Source organism: Scyliorhinus canicula, chromosome 19 (genome assembly GCF_902713615.1).
Source record: "Scyliorhinus canicula chromosome 19, sScyCan1.1, whole genome shotgun sequence".
NCBI lineage: Eukaryota > Metazoa > Chordata > Chondrichthyes > Carcharhiniformes > Scyliorhinidae > Scyliorhinus > Scyliorhinus canicula.
Window position 1 is genome coordinate 23,045,672 of NC_052164.1, and position 7,602 is coordinate 23,053,273.

The 7,602-nt window shown below is 48.7% G+C and overlaps 1 protein-coding gene across 1 annotated transcript in view; it reads right to left on the bottom strand.

Moving 5' to 3' along the window:
- The window catches only part of LOC119954509 (acyl-CoA-binding domain-containing protein 5-like), a 126,113-nt gene extending 118,882 nt beyond the window's left edge, over positions 1–7,231 (bottom strand). Inside the window, 1 exon segment of the mRNA XM_038779800.1 lies at positions 7,156–7,231. The gene's annotated coding sequence lies outside the window, so the exon portion shown is untranslated.
- Positions 7,232–7,602: the final 371 nt, after the last annotated feature.

A 7,602-nucleotide genomic window follows, 5' to 3' on the forward strand; every position in this document is an offset into this window, starting at 1 on the left:
AATTTGTTAATACTGTGACCAACCTTAAATTTACCTTCTATTACTTTGAAACAATAACATTAATAAAGCACTAGTATATGTACTGGAAGTGTCAGAAGGTATGGACTAAGAGCTGGAAATTGGGATTAGGCTCAATGTTTACTTGTGCGTGATTTACCGGCCTTGTTGTGCCCAACCTGGTGACGCCATGAGGCAATGAATCTCGCGAGAGGAATGTCGTGAGATTCTTGACGCTCGCTCGAGAATCATCTGAACCTTGCGACATGCCACGTTCTGGATCTCGCCAACTCGGGGCGAGACTCAGATTAACATATTTAAATGAGTCATCCGGCTCATTTAAAAATGCTTGCGCCGTATTCTCCCGGGGCCTGGGAACTAACTGCCTCGCTAGAGAAGCCTGGACCAGGCCCCGTTTAGTACTGGTCCACACAAACATGGACCATGCCCAACAACACCTGGCATCACCTGGGTGTCACTGGCAAGGGTTAGGGCTTAAGTGGGGGGGGGGGGGCATGCCCATGAAAAATGGGATGAGGGGGGGTATGAAGGGGGGGGGGGGGGGGGGGGGGTGAAGGCTTGGAGTCCTGAAAGGCGGAGGCCCAAAAGAGGGGGTGAAGAGGCCAAAGGAGGCCTGAAACCTAGGGGGTTGGGGGGGGTGGGGTAATGCCCATGTGTGCGGGGGTGACACTGCCCGTGGGTGGGGCACCCTGAGTGACCATTTCAAAATGGCGCCCCTCCTCAATCTCTGAGGAGCCAATTTCACTAGCGAGTTGAGCTCCCCAGTGTTGAAAACATTTTGAAGCACCGAGAATGACCCCACTATTAAACAGAACTCTGCTTCATTTCTGTGCCCCGGTGAGGAGCGCCCTGCCAAGGCCAAACTTAGGCTAATTTCCTGCACTAATGAGCTCAGCTTGCCAGTACAAGAAGAGATCTCTGAACCCCTCATCGTGGCCTCAGGACCGTCCCCCCCACAACTTACTAATTAGCGAGTCCTCGAGCCGCAGCATCCAACCTCATAAGGGCAGGGCACCCCCGGGGCCCATCCCTGACATGGGCAAGATGCCATCTGGGCACCTTGGCACTGCCAGGGTAGCACTAAGGTGACACTTTCAGGGTGCCCAGGTGGCATTGCTAGGGTGCCAGCGTACCACCCTGCCCAGAGCTGATCACCCAGGGACCCCCCATCACCCTCCCCCGCTCCCAAATACCGGTATATCTGTTCCAAATATGTGGAAAACAGTGCTAAATGGTGCACGGTTGGAGTCTCCAAGGTGACGATGTTAGATCCTTGGGTAACTCCGGCATGAACATAGTTAAGTGTGCTTAACTGCACACTTTACTATGCAAATCTAGATCCCACCCATCATGGGAGGCCTCTCGCGAGATTTACTGGCCTCGTCCCGTCCCACGTCGGGCGCAACGAGACCGTTAGATCGTGCCCCAAGTGTGGTTGAATAGCGGTGAGGATCTCACCCAAAAGGCTGATAGGAAACACCCTGCCAAACTCGCCCAAAATGACATTTTAGAAAGGTTTTGGTTGAATCGCGCCCCTTGTCGGTTCACATGGATTGAATGGGCTAAAGAGCCTCCCCCCTTGCCTAAATTTCAACGATTCTGTGATTCCCCTCGCAGATGCAAGGCACCAGTTTTAATCTTAATCTGAATCAGTCCTCAATGGACGAGTCCCTAGCAGTAATCTGCCAACCACATTGAGACCTACAAATTTTGGGGAATGATAATGATTTGAACCTTTACAGTCGGAATACAAGAGTTGCAGAGATTAGCAATAAGGCAGATATGCTTTGTAATATATATTATGTTGATAGATATTAAAGCAGAAAAACGTGTGAAGCTCTCCCCAGCATTGACACTGCCTGCCCTGATGAGCACAAACATTTCCACAAAACAAGGGGAACAGAAAAGATCGCTGTACATCTCTCACCGTGTCTAACTCTCACTGCAAATATTGACCAACTGTTGGGAGCCATGCCAGTTGTCCTTTGAGTTGCACAAAAACGTACATCACCAACACAATGTCAATAGGCTCCGGCCTCCTGAAGATTTAAATGAACCTGGAACACATTAGTGCTAAGGGCATGGAACACTGAGCACCAAAGCAAGAGCCACATATTGTACATTGATGCACTCCTTTGATGAAGCGTCAAATGTAGGTTCACTCCTGGGATTTCGCATACCCTGGGTTCCTGATCCTCAATCCGCCTGCTGGGAGATGCTCAAAACAATTCCTAAATGGAGGGGAAATAAATGAGAATGCAAATTGCCACTATATCATCTCATGTTATTGGGCAGCACGGTAGCACAGTGGCTAGCATTGTGGCTTCACAGCGCCAGGGTCCCCAGGTTTGATTCCCCGCTGGGTCACTGTCTGTGTGCAGTCTGCACATTCTCCCTGTGTCTGCTGTGGGTGCTCCCGTTTCCTCCCACAGTCCAAAGAAGCAGGTTAGGTGGATTGGCCATGGTAAATTGCCCTTAGTGTCCAAAAAGGTTAGGAGGGATTATTGGGTTAAGGGGATAGGGTGGAAGTGAGGGCTTAAGTGGGTCGGTGCAGACTTGATGGGTTGAAATGGCCTCCTTCTGCACAGTATGTTCTATGTTATGACAAGACGGATTTTTTTGAGAAAATCAAAGAGATGCTGATAGCACCTGATATTTTAGCTTACTGTGTCTCAGAGCTACCCACTATTATTGCTGCAGATGCATCTTCTACAGGATTGGCAGCTCCACTCTTTCCGATACAAACAGATGGAAAGTGTGAACCAGTTCACAACATATCTCCTTCACTGACAGAGACCGAACAAAGATATTCAGTGAGAGAGAACAAAGCACTAGCTGCTACATGGGCTTGTGAAAAGTTTGCAAATTATGTTTTTGGTCTCCACTTCAAGACAGGCCACAAACCCTTAGTATCACTCTCAAGTTCTCTGGAGTTAAGCAAAACTGTCTCCATGAGTCCAACGGTTCAGACTGAGGCTGATGAGGTCTGATGCAAAGTTCCAGGCAAACAATGGACTATATGCCTTGTCCCATATCCAAATGGCAAGACCTGGGCAAGGTGATGTAGTCCTTGTGAAAGAGGTAGCAACGTTTGCACCAACAGCCACAGCTCTATCAACAACAACTCAGCAACTGAACAAAATCAGAGATTCACAAAAATTGAACATGCTCAGGTCAGAAGGTCAGGGAGTACTGTGTCAAAGGATGGGCCAGCATACATGTCACATAATCCAATTCTCACACTGTACTTTAAAGAGAGAGTCCACCTCAGTGTAGCTGATGATTTACTCATCATTGACAAGACAGTGGTAATTCCAAGTATTTTAAGACTCGATATACTTCAATGATTGCACCAAGGATATTTGGGCATCACAAAATGTTGAGCCAGAGTTAGACACTATGTTTGGTGGTCAGGTCTCTCAGAGTCACTGGAAGATATGATAGCAAACTGTATTATTTGTGTTATTCATCGCCAGGAGACAAGAGAACAGTTGATGTCATCTTCCTTTCCATTAAGGCTCTGGGAGCGTTTTGGGATGGAGCACTTTGGTGAAATGTCCTTGATCGTGGTAGACTACTATTCAAAATGAATAGAAGTCAAGTAACTGCAGGGTCACACAACTGGAGCAGTGAATACATGGCTGAAGGAGATAATGTGCAACACATAGAATCTCAGACCTTGTAAGCTCAAGACAATGGACTGCAGTTTGCCAATGAATATGTTAAAGGTTTCACAGCACCATATTGATTTATCTATACTGTCAGTCCACCCTGATACCCTTAAAGTCAATGGTGAAGCTGGAAGAGGAGTGCAAACCATGAAAACATTGCTGAAGAAGAACAATGACATCTAACTTGCACTTCTGAGCTAGCGCTCAACTCCACTCCAAAATGTTGCGGCACCGTGTGAACTCCCTAATGGGAAAAAGACGGAGAACCCACCTACACCCTGTCCCACATACTCATGCCGTGAGTAAAAGCTGATGACCTGTGTCATAATATCCACTCATGTATATAATGAGATGCAGACAGGCAGTGATTGACACATAGGATGACCAGTAAGCACACAACACAGTACAGCCAATCACCAGACAGGACACTACCACTATAAAGCCAGAGGGCACTAGGTTTCCCGCTCTCTCGGGACCCAGCCACTGAGACAGTCAGAGTCCACGAGCTAGCAAGTGCAAACACCATGTGGTAGCTAGTAAGTCTGGTCAGGCTACTACAAGGTCACCAGTCAGATCAGTATAGTGTCGACCCACAGCTGAATATGTATAGTAGTTCTATAGTTGAATAAAACAGTGTTGGATCTTCTCCAGTGTTAGACGTCTGTTTCTAACTTCCCTGCATCGAGTGCAGTCCACATCGAGCCAACCTGCCTAACACATGAACCTGGACAAGGTTAGGAAGAAAGCAGATGAGTGTCATTCCAGCCAGATGTGGAACTATGACAAAAGTCACAAAGCAGACAGCCGGGACAGCCAGTTTGGATGGGAGACCAAGCTCACTACGGCCAAGTGGTTGAACACACATTACCTCCATGGCCCTTCCTTCATCCAAAAGGATAATGGTATGGTGAGATGCAACAGACGTGCACTGGTTGCCACATAGGTGCAACCTCCAGCACAGTCAAAGCAATCATTCACCCAACCCAACAGACCAGGAATGCTGCCTTCATCAAGAGATCCAGATGACAATCAGGCGGTGAAACACAGTCATCTGCAAACTGTACTTCTGCCCAGCAGAGCCTGAGAAACAACAGACAGGTCTCAAATCCCCAATCTCCTCCTGAGGAGCTGCCTCCAAGGCAAGTATATCTTTCCTTACATATGGATATCAAAACAACTGTGCGCCCCTGGAGTGCAAACCATGAAAACATTGTTGAAGAAGAACAATGACATCCAACTTGCACTTCTGAGCAATCATTCAACTCCACTCCAAAATGTTGTGGCACCGTATGAACTCCTAATGGGAAGACAGAGAACCCACCGACACCCTCTCCCACACAATCATTCTGTGAGTAAAAGTTTCACCAAAGCCCTTTTCAAATGGAACAAGACTTACTTATTCTTGCATTCATAGAATCATATAACTTACAGTGCAGAAGGAGGCCATTCAGCTCATCGAGTCTGTACCGGCTCTTGGAAAGAGCGCCCTACCCAAGCCCACACCTCCACCCTATCCCCATAACCCAGTAACCCCACCCAACACTAAAGGCAATTTTGAACACTAAGGGCAATTTAGCATGGCCAATCCACCTAACCTGACCATGTTTGGACTGTGGGAGAAAACCGGAGCACCCGGAGGAACCCAACACACACGAGGGGAGAACGTGCAGACTCCATACAGATAGTGACCCAAACCGGGAATTGAACCTGGGACCCTGGAGGCGTGAAGTAATTGTGCTAACCACTATGCTGGAATGATTCCGGTATTCCAATCCCCTTGTAATAAAGGCCAACACGCCATTTACCTTCCTATTTGTTTGCTGTACTTTCATGCTATTCTATGTTCCTTATAGGAGTACAACCCAGTTCCTTCAAGCTTTAGTAGTTTCATACTTTTAAAAATGTATTCTGCTTTTCAATTTTTTTAACCAAAGTGAATAACCTCATATTGCCTGCACCGCACCCCCATGTATTCCATTGCACCTTGTTACCCGCTCACTTGACATGTCACTGTGGGCGCGATTCTCCGAGCCCCGCGCCTGGCCGGAGAATCACCGCAACCGCGTCACGACGCCCCAACGCCAGCGCGCAATTCTCCAAGGTGCGGAGATTTACCGCGATTTGCGCCAGCGTGTTTGGCGCGGCGCCGGTTGTGGGCCACTGATTCTCCGGCCTGGATGGGCCGAGCGGCCACGCAGAAACGGCAGAGTCTCACGCCGACGTTCACCCCTGGTCGCTGCCGGCGGGACCTCTGCGCGTAGGGTCGGGGGGGCGGCCTGTGGAGCGGGGAAAAGCGCTCCTTCACCCTGGGGGGGGGGGGGGGGGGGGGCCTCCGATGGGGTCTGGCCCGCGATCGGGGCTCACCGATCAGCGGGCCGGCCTCTCCACCCCCCCCCCCACCCCACCCCCAGGCCTACTTTGTTGCGCGGCTAGCCCCTGAACCCCCACACCTTGTTGCGTAGGGGCCGGTGCGCTTAAGTTGTCCCCCACGCATGCACGGGTTGGCACGGCGCCCATTTGGCACCGGGAAGGGAGGCTGGAGGGGCGTGAACTGCTCCAGCGCCATACTGGCCCCCTGTGGAGTACAGAATCATTCATCCCCGCACCCGTTTCGCGCCATCGTGAAACGCAACGGCATTCACGACGGCGTGAACACTTGGTCTCCATTTTGGAGAATCGCCCCCTACATCTTTGCAGCCTTGTTGGAGGAGGGAGTGAAGTGGATTGGAACGGGAGGAGAGAAAAAAAGAGAGTCGAGAGCAAATTGCCACAGGTAATGCGAGCAAAAATTACAAAAGGTCACACAGCCTGCACTGAATTCTAAGGAATCACACCATTTGGGTCCAGTGACCTGAGTGAGGTGATGTGCGTTTTTCCATTAACAGTTCAGTGAAACACTGGCACTGTTCAGGCTCCATTTACAGACTAGTTTGACGTGGACCCACAACTAAGAACCGACAACAGCCTGGGGGTGCAATGTGCAGACCGGAAAAACGACCATCAATTTAAAAAAAAAAGAAGCCATTAGCACAGCCCGAAAGCTTTCTGAGTTTTGCAAGTGAAACAGAGCTGCCAAGAGCCATTCTGTCTGGGTTGAAAACGAAACCTACTGCAATGTGCAGCACTGGTAGAATCAGGCACGGCTCCACATATTTAGCTCGGTTTGCCATGTGAAGATGACGCTACTAACATTCCCCCAACACCTCATAATCAACTGAGCGTTCAACTACACATTCCCTGGAATGGTATTTGCGCAGTTCTGTTTAATGGACAAGGGGCTCGACATTATCACATTCAGCATTAAGCCTGTACTGAAAACCAGGACTGTGCTGCCATTCGAACCTGTCCAAGGAAAGGGTTACAGCTAAAAGAATTAAAGCAAGCAACAGCAGAAAATCCACAAAAATGTACTGGATATTTTAACTTAACCAGAATTTGTAATAACAATCATAATTTAGACAAGTACCCTAATGAACAGCTCAGAGGGAGAGGCCTGCAAACCACCTTCACCAACCTCAGTTAAATGAATATACAGGAAGTACAAGTAGGAAGGTGGAGCTACATTTCATGCCAGTCATCTTTTAAAGGGAAACTGTCCGTCTAAAGCGCAGTAACTTTGGCTCTGAGTCAAGTCATATGCTAAACACAGACACACTATTATGAGCGCTGTAACATAATCTGAGGAGAGAATTAAGTGAATTTACTCTGCTCATTGAACTGTCTGGAGAATATTGGTTGAATTCTGGCCCACGTACCATAAATATCTATTGCTGTGTTGAATGTCTCTTCCATTTTCTGTTGAAATGATTCGATGTAAAACAAATTGGGGGCATTCTGAAGCTAGTATTGAGCGGGCATTGCACACACACCTCTCCCACTACCCAACCACACAACACCTGCCGTTCGATCGCCA